This window comes from Perognathus longimembris, chromosome 8 (assembly GCF_023159225.1).
Source record: "Perognathus longimembris pacificus isolate PPM17 chromosome 8, ASM2315922v1, whole genome shotgun sequence".
Lineage (NCBI taxonomy): Eukaryota > Metazoa > Chordata > Mammalia > Rodentia > Heteromyidae > Perognathus > Perognathus longimembris.
The window spans coordinates 10245091-10254282 of NC_063168.1; the positions used below are offsets into that span (position 1 = coordinate 10245091).

Here is a 9192-nt window from a genome sequence, read left to right on the forward strand (position 1 = left end):
GGATGGATATAAATATTCAAACCACAGCAACCCCTCCTCTTTTTTTTTTTTTTTTTCTCCTTCTTTTTGTGCCAGTATTGGGGCTTGAATTCAGGGCCTCAGGCTCCAGGCCTGGCTTTTCTCACTCAAAGCTGGCACTTTACCATTTGAGCCACACCCCTATTCCTGCAACTCCCTTTTGACTTTTTTTATGCAGTTGATTTTATTTTCTGTGTTACTAGTTCTGGCTTATGTCTTTATAGAATAAAATGCTACACTGTTCGGATTGTATTCGGCTTCATCATTTCTCCCTAAGTTAAATAATTTCTCTGCTTTGATTTCTTCAACAGCCAAGTAAGGATTACAGTCCTACCTCCTTTGCTATCTGCAAGGATTCAGTGTGGAATCCTGGTAAATTGGTTAGGGCAGTATAAGTTTGAGTAAGCTTTTGTTTGTTTGGTGAGAGTTGATTTGGTGGGAATGATGTGTTGAATATAATCCCTAAGGGGGAAGGTTTACGGAATCCAAGTGTGAGTATTGTCAGTGTCAGCAGTTCTCTTTCTAATCTCCAAATCCCTTTTAACATATATATTATTTACACCCTCATTTATATAGATGAGGAAGCTGATTCTCAGAAGGAACATTGCACAAGGCCACACATTAAATGGTAGAGCTGACACTGTTTCAAATTTTAAGACTATAAAACTCAAACTTTATTCTTTGGCGTTTTTTTTTTTGTTGGTCGTGGGGCATGCATTCTGGGCCTGGTTGCTGTCCCTGAGCTCTTCAGCTCAAGGCTAGCACTCTACCTCTTGAGCTACAGCACCTCTTCCAGTTTTCTGGTGGTTAATTGGAGATAAGAGTCTCACGGACTTTCCTGCCTGGGCTGGGTTTGAACCTTGATCCTCCAGTCTCAGCCTCCTGAGTAGCTATGATTACAGGTGCGAGCCATCAGTGCCTGGCTCAAACCTTATTCTTGAACACTTATTATTGCTGTTTAAAATTATGACTTATAATTCCTACTTCATAGAATTTACCATCATAGAACTTACTATTTTTTAATTTTCATTTTTTATTGTTGCTATCAAGATGATTACAGAGGGATTTCAAGTTCATACATCAGTACATTTCTTTTTGAACAGTGCCATCATTTTTAAGTGTATAATTTGGTACTGTTAAGTATATTTACACTGTTATAAAACAGCTCTACAGACCTTTTTCATTTTGCAGGACTAAAACTTTATACCCATTAAACAACAACTTCCCATTTCCCCATTTTCTCTCAGCCCCCTGTAACCACCATTCTACTTTCTATCTATAAATTTGACTGATTTAGATACTTCTTATGGGAATCCTTCAGTATTTGTCCTTCTATGACTGACTGACTTCACTAAACATAATGTCCTCACGTTTATTGATGTCGTAGCATTTAACAATTTTCTTTTTGGGGCTGGGAATATGGCCTAGTGGTAGAGTGCTCGCCTCGTATACATGAAGCCCTGGGTTCAGTTCTTCAGCACCACATATATAGAAAAATGCCGGAAGTGGTGCTGTGGCTCAAGTGGCAGAGTGCTAGCCTTGAGCAAAAAGAAGCCAGGGACAGTGCTCAGGCCCTGAGTTCAAGCCCCAGGACTGGCAAAAAAAAAAAACCAAAACAAACAAACAAAAACCCCGAACCCCCTAACAATTTTCTTTTTAAGGCTACACAATATTCTGTATATTGCATTTTGTTTATCCATTGGTCTGATGAACACTTTGGTTGCTTCTTCCTCTTTATTACTGTGAATAGTATTATCTATCCATAGGTGTACAATTCTCTTCAAGATTTTGCTTAAGATTCCTTTTCCCCTTTTATCATTATCTTCAAGTAGTTGTACAAAAAGGTTATTTAACATGTCCATTTATGTGTGCAGTGCATCTTTACTAGTAAAGCATCCCTTCCATCATTCTTCCTTCCGTCTATTCATCCTCATCTATGTCAAGCCTTCTAGTTCTACTTTCATGTATATATGTTGAAATGTACAATTGAATATATACTGTATTTGTCCACCTTTCCTCTACACCTCTCTCCTTTGTCCTCATTCCTCTCAATCAAGACATGTTTTGTCTTCCTTGTATTCATTTGTTAAACTGTTAACTGTTCAAAGGGGGTATGCCATGGAATCCCACTTCTGCATAAGCAAATAAAATATAGTTTAGTCTTGTATATATGCATATGACCCTGTGTGTGTTTTCATGTGTGTTTATTGTTTAGGTCAGACTTCCATCTATGAGAGAAACATGTCTTTTTTTGCTTCTCAGAGCCTTACTTATTCCACTTAGTCTGAGTTCTTTCAGGTCCATCTCTTTGCGTGCAAATAACATAATTTCACTCTATTTGGTGGCTGAATAAACTGAGCTTTACTTTTAGTAACTGTGAACTAAGTTTTGAAGTAAGTATGACATTCACATTTCCAGGCACCAAATCTCTTTGTCAATAATGATAAATGCCTGAAGATTTGAACAGATACTTTAGAAGATACTTATTTAGGTCAGAAAAAGCTCACTTTGAGGAGATATTAGTTCTCCTTTAACAGATGTTTTATTCTAAGGGTAAGTTTTACCAGATGTTTTTTCAAGATATTTATTCTAAATGCTCTTACCTTAGGTGAAAAGCATCATTAGCTTCTGGGAAGTGAGAGACTTCAAGTGACTATAAAAGTTTTTATTCTTAGTTCATGACTGTTACCTCACTTTTTTTGTTTGTTTATTTGTTTGTTTTTTGGCCAGTCCTGGGCCTTGGACTCAGGGCCTGAGCACTGTCCCTGGCTTCCTTTTTTGCTCAAGGCTAGCACTCTGCCACTTGAGCCACAGCGCCACTTCTGGCCGTTTTCTGTATATGTGGTGCTGGGGAATCGAACCCAAGGCCTCATGTATACGAGGCAAGCTCTCTCACCACTAGGCCATATCCCCAGCCCCTTACCTCACTTTTTTAATGCCTTGAATTTTAGCTTGCTTTTGTTCTTATTACATTTGTTCCTATTCTATACTGCCATAGTTTGCTTTTGTTGGCTGTGTTTGATGCTATATCTGAGAAGTCGGTTACTCATATGTCTTATATATTTGCTACTATGCTTTCTTCTAGGAGTTTAAAGCTTGGGGTGTTACCTGTAGGTCTTTCTTTTGAGGTAGTTTTTGTTAGTGTATTATATGTGGTTGTCCAATTTTCCTTATACTATTTGTTGAAGACCGTTGTTTCCATAATGCTGCTTTTATTTTATTTTATTTTTTTGCCAGTCCTGAGGCTTGCACTCAAGGCTTGAGCACTGTCCCTGGCTTCTTTTTGCTCAAGGCCAGCACTCTACCACTTGAGCCACATCACCACTTCTGCCTTTTTCTATATACGTGGTGCTGAGGAATCAAACCCAGGGCCTTGTGCATGCTAGGGAAGCACTCTACCACTAAGCCACAATCCCAGCCCTGCTTTTGATTTAAAAAAAAAGTTCTTATAAAGGTAATGTACAGAGGGATTGCAGTTACCTAAGTCAAGTAAAGAATAGATTTCTTTTTGGACAGTGTTACCCCTTTCCTCACTTCCAGTGTTTCCTTCCCACCCCCACTCACAAGGTATATAGTTAATTTCCAATATAATGTCCAGTGAGTGCCACTACTGCATTTGTTCACCTTTTGTCCCTCCATTTCTGTGCCCCTGCCTCCTAAAGACAGATAAATGAACAAACAAGACAAAAGGAAAAGAAAATAAAAGCATCAAAAAAGAATAAGTCTCTTGCTTCCATTTCTTAGAGTTCACTTTGATAAATATTATTTTATATGATCAGAGGTACATAGGCATTGCACTTTTGTGTTCCTCTCCTAAGAGTATCCTCTGGTCTCACTGTGTGTGAATGCCTAGAGTCCTATATAATTTATCATGTCTTTGTGTATTTTAGGTCTACATGTGCACCATTTTTCTCTCTGATCTTTGCTTACCTCACTTAATATGTTTTGTTCGAAGTCTATCCATTTTCTTGAAAATGACATAATATTAGTCATCATGCTACTTTTTAAGTACAGAAGAAAGGGAATGATGAGAGAGGGTACATGTTGGTGTGTGGGTGTCACTTTTAACCTATTTGCTGCTCTGTAAATGGAGAAAGGTTTACTTTTTTTTTTTTCCCTAGTATGAGCTGGGTGCCAGTTCCTCATACCTACAATCAAGGCTCTGACTAGGAGGCTGAGATCTGAGGTTCACAGTTCAAAGCCAGCCAAGGCAGAAAAATCTGCAAGACTTCATCTTCATTTAATCAACAAAATGCTGGACAGGAGGCATGACTTGAGTCTTAGAGCACCAACTATGGAAAAGCCAAGTGAGACAGGCCTTGAGTTCAAGGCCTACTACTGGCACACAATTTTTGTTTGCCAGTATAATATGTTTACAAGAATTATGGAGAACTTTTTCTTAGTTCTAGAGGGAGTTTAACTATTACTCATAGTTTTATTGGGAAAGAAAATGAAACCATTGCAGTAGCTGGATGTAGTGGCTTATGCCTGTAATCTAGGTATTTGGCAAGAAAAACTGGGAAATCTAAGTTTGAAGCTAGCTCAAGCATAAAAGTTGACCAGGATCCATCTCAACCAATGGCTGGGTATATGGCACACATTTGAAATCACAAACTATGGAGGAACTATAATGGCTGGGCATAGTAGCATGTGCCTGTCATCATTGACAAAGGGAAGCACAGATAGCAGGACTGATGTCCAGGCTACCTGGTGCATAAATCAAGTCGCTGTTCAAAATAACCAGCATAAAGCGAGGTTTCAAACCCTAGAGAAGAGGGTGACATTGTCCAAAAAGACATGTACTCTTTCCCTGACTTGTGTAACTACAATCCCTTTGTACACTTTTATAGCAATATAATAAATCTTTGCCATGCTATTTCTCCAAGAAAAAAAAAAGAAAAGAAATTCTAGTAGTACTATACTCTTTGCTAAGAAGAAATCAGCTTTTCAGAAATCCAGGATTCTGAAATCTGGCAGTTGCTGGCAGGTTGGCGATGAGGCGAGAAACCTTTGTGATGATAAACTGTAGAGGCCCTGAATCCCCACAGGCAAGCAAGCACGGGAGGAGAGAAGACCCAGGGTTCCAAGAGGTTGTGTGTGTTGTGATGGCTTTATTCACAGAGAGCGGCTTCCCAGAAGAAAGTGGTCAGCCCTATAGTTCAGCTGCTCTGAGAGTAGGCAAGACAATACCCAGAAGGAAGAGAAACCATATGGGCAGTACAGTCTGGTCCAGAATGAAGGTTAAGGAGGAAGGCAGGCAGAGATCCGTTCTCTACCAAATGTTAGCCAAAACTAAGCAGAAAATGAACTGTCTAGAAAAACTCAGTCTAAAAGAGCTGTTAGTTAGACCCCTGAGACAACTCCAGACAATTGAATCTGTTTCCCCACTAACCTCATTTTGACTTCTGACTTCAAACCCTCATAAATTTTCAGTTTTGTTGGGGCTGGGGATATAGCCTAGTGGCAAGAGTGCCTGCCTCGGATACACGAGGCCCTAGGTTCGATTCCCCAGCACCACATATACAGAAAACGGCCAGAAGCGGCGCTGTGGCTCAGGTGGCAGAGTGCTAGCCTTGAGCAAAAAAGAAGCCAGGGACAGTGCTCAGGCCCTGAGTCCAAGGCCCAGGACTGGCCAAAAAAAAAAAAAAAAAAAAAAAAATTTTCAGTTTTGAACTTGAGTTAAGTGAGCCTTGTAGGTGTTTTGTCCTTTGCTGCATCTCTTTACACTGACCGATTTTCCAGTGCTGTCCAAACTGTAGTGAGAATCTTTGAAACTTGTTTCTATCATTCATATTTTATAAAAGATAACTAAATGGGTTATGAGAAAAATGAAAAAGTCACAAGAAAACAAGACACTTTTTTTTTTAAAATGTTTTGCAAGTCCTGGGGCTTGAACTCAGGGCCTGAGTACTGTCCCTGGCTTCTTTTTGCTCAAGGTTAGCACTCTACCACTTGAGTCACAGCTCCACTTCTGGCTTTTCCTATGTATATGTGGTGCTGAGGAATCGAACTCGGGGCTTCATGTATACGAGGCAAGCACTCTATCACTAGGCCATATTTCCAGCCCAAGACACATTTTTTTTCATTATATTCAGCTCAAAAAATTTCTCTCAAAATTTTTTAAATACTTACACTTTGTTGCATATTGATAACAAACTCCCACAATTCCTAACCCACTGAGAAGTACTGTGATCAGCACTCCTACCATCCAGTCTTTCTCTAGTGCTATTTTGTTCATGTTTTAGAGTTCCCTCAGAATATTCTATAACTTTTGCCCAGTTATTTTAGCTTATAAAATGAAACTGACAGTTGTTGAGTACTTAAGAAATGTTAACCAGGGTGGAAAGCATTTTTATTTTCTTAGTGATTTCAAAATAACCCTATAAAGCTAGTACTATTGGCCCCTCTGCAGCATGAATAGACTCACTTGTGTTCACATATTAAGTAACAAATGTTGCTGAATTCTTGCTAGAGACTTGGTATGTACTAGGCTTTAGCAATGGAACAGAAAACACAGCAGATAGAACTGTCCTAGTGTTTTGCATTTTTTGCGGGGGGGGGGGGGAGGGAAGCATTGAAAGATTTATACTTAGGAGGTAACAAAAAAGCTAGAAGAGGGCTGGGGATATGGCTTAGTGGCAAGAGTGCTTGCCTCGTATACAGGAGGCCCTGGGTTCGATTCCCCAGCACCACATATACAGAAAATGGCCAGAAGTGGCGCTGTGGCTCAAGTGGCAGAGTGCTAGCCTTGAGCAAGAAGAAGCCAGGGACAGTGCTCAGGGCCTGAGTCCAAGCCCCAGGACTGGCCAAAAAAAAAAAAAAAAAGCTAGAAGAATACATTCCAGAAAGACAGGGGATATAGTAGGTACCCTGCACGTTGATGCAAGGTTGTTGACCACAGTGTGGCTATTTTCCCTAATGTGACTTTGAGGAAAAGCCTTGAGAGGCAGAGGGAGAGTAGTAGTATCTAGCCAGAGAGAAGCACTCATTGAGCAGCAAGGATAGGTGTTAGAATGTTTGAAGAACTCATTGGATTAAAAGTTTCTCATTTTAGTACTTGCCTGGCATGCATGAAGGCCTGGGTTCTATTCCTGAGCACCACATAAACAGAAAAGGCCAGAAGTGGTGCTGTGGCTCAAGAGGTAGAGTGCTAGAGCCATGAGCAAAAAAGAAGCCAGGGACAGCGCTCTGGCCCTGAGTTCCAAGCCCTCAGGACTGTCCAAAAGCAAAACAAAACCAAAAGTTTCTCATTTCATTCATCTAATGAATGGTTGATAATAAAAGTAGGTTTTTAAAAATCAGTCTTTACAGACTCTGCTCACTCTCATGTATCTGGTTTAAAAGATTCAGAAACCCCAAATATTGGAAATCATTTTGGGAATGGAAAAGGGAAGTTTTTGTGTTATGTGTGAATGCACAGACTAAAAGTCTGCTCTTTATGCGGATCTTACTTTTGACTACGTCTGGATAATTTCCAAAGCTTTGAATATCTTTTTCATGTACAAAGTACATGAGTTTTGTAATTGAGTTTCCATTTTAAAGTGGCTGAAATTGCTCTAGAGGATGTGGAAAGCCAGACAAAATCATGGAACGAGTTTTCAAAGAAGAGATTAAAGCTTTGAAAGAAGATACTGCCTTTAACACATTGAAGTTAATAGTGTAAATCGTTCGCTACTTTTGAAAGCTACTCTCTTCTACACCCAGCTGCAGTCTTCTGGGTGGGTCCCTTTCTCATCTGGCCTGAGAATTTCCTTCTGTAAATGCCAATTTTTCTTCTGTGGGCCCACCTCTGCTCCCTCCCCTTTACTAGTCCTAGATTTGATTGGAAGGGAAGCAGAAGGATGATGCCATTTATGACTGGTACATTTTCTAGTCTCATTTGAGCTTGCATGACAAATGGAATTCAAGGGCACATGTTCCTGTACTGATTTTACAGTTAAGACATGGGAAGCTTAGAAATGCTAAATGATATGTCCTAAGTTACCATACCTAATACATCAATGTATTTAGTTCCCCTGACCTCTGTTGCTGCTATCCTGTTTCCTAGCTACATTTTAGATTAAGAAGACCTTAATGAGTTAACCAGGATTTTTAGTATTTGGAACTTATTATATAGCTTCTGTGGAAAGTGTGTTCCAGCGTTGTAAATAATATAGATAATACTTCAGATTAAAAAAAAATTTTGTGTGTGTGCTAATACCGTGGCTTGAGCTGAATCTGTACTCTTGCTTGGCTTGCTTGTCCTTGACTAGTACTCTACCACACCTCCAGCCCATGCTTCAGATGTTTTTATGGTAAAGTTGGTGACTAAGTGAGTGTATCACTTTGATTTTTACAGTGTCTTGCTATTGTGTGTGTGTGTTGAGATTTAATAATTTTTGTGAATGTGCTTTCAAATTTGGTAGAATACTCTTACTATTTTTGGAATAATGTGTACTTTGTCTTGCTGTAGGATATATCCCTTGGTAACAACTCTTAATACTATTGAGGTTATTGTAAGTAACTTATCACACTATGGTTTTTCTTAACTAGTATATATGTTTACCATTTGTAATTTGTTCCATGAGGTCAAGGGAAGAGGATGGGTTTTTTAAATCTTGGGGTAATATGTTTTCTGATACACTTATAGACATAGTTGTTTATGCTGTAGGAATGTGAAATAACCATTCTCAAAAAAGGAAAAACTAAAATTGAGGAGCATGGTATTAGGCTTTCTAGAGTTAGCTGGAAAATAATAACTGCTTTTGCTGCCCTTAGGCCTCACCAAGAGCTCCAACCTAGCAATCACAATTACTTCTTTGTTTAAATCTGGAACGCCATCCTGGTATGGTATTTTTGGCATTTTCTTTTGCATCAAGGAAGGTACTCTTTGAAATTTTTTTCTGGGGATCCCTGTTGCTGCAGAGCACCTCACAGGTAGGTCGTTCTGATCAGCCAGCTGAGCAGCGCCAGTCTGGACCTGAATGCTGGCTTTCCAAAGTGTGAGTACCACCAAGCCTCTTCCTTTTCTCTAGCTTTTAGGTCTGTGTGCTTTTATTTGTTAAAGACTGTATGTTGTGATTTGTAATGACTATTCAGAGGTCATGAAACTGAACTTTTAGCCTCCATGTCCAAAGTTTAGGCATCTCATGTTAGGTACAGCCATTAGCCCCCATATATTGAATAAAGAGACAT

General features: G+C 39.4%; 1 protein-coding gene across 1 annotated transcript in view; it reads left to right on the forward strand.

Moving 5' to 3' along the window:
* Lims1 (LIM zinc finger domain containing 1) overlaps positions 1–9192 on the forward strand; it is a 98163-nt gene that overhangs the window by 13163 nt on the left and 75808 nt on the right. The window lies entirely within an intron of this gene.